We start from the raw sequence: 421 nt of genomic DNA, 5'->3' as shown, positions 1-421 counted from the left end.
ACCCCCCAACCCCCCCCCCCCCCCCCCCCCCCCCGGAAGGGGCAATCTGCATGATAAAACCCTTGCCATTCCCTTCCTCCCAGAAAGAAGGTCTCTTGACCTAAAAATAATCCTTTCTTTTCTTTTGCTAATAACTCTCTTACCCTACCCTTCTTCCTATAAAAAGCTTCCATTTTGTACATCCCTCAGAGTGCCCTTCTGTTTACTAGATGGGATGCTGCCCATATAGTTTAATAATGCCAATTAGATCTTCAAACTTACTCGGTTGAATTTTGGTTTTTAACAGGCAGTTTGCATTCCTTCACATATCCAAAACATGGCCAAAATGCATCTCAAATATTGTACTACCAACAGTGGTATGTAGGAGTATTTCTGCACACCTTTGTAATCATTCGTTATTATCAGTTCTCTCAAACGCTGC

The sequence above is a fragment of the Physeter macrocephalus genome, chromosome 4, assembly GCF_002837175.3.
Source record: "Physeter macrocephalus isolate SW-GA chromosome 4, ASM283717v5, whole genome shotgun sequence".
In the NCBI taxonomy this organism is placed as follows: domain Eukaryota; kingdom Metazoa; phylum Chordata; class Mammalia; order Artiodactyla; family Physeteridae; genus Physeter; species Physeter macrocephalus.
This window is presented reverse-complemented; position numbering follows the sequence as displayed.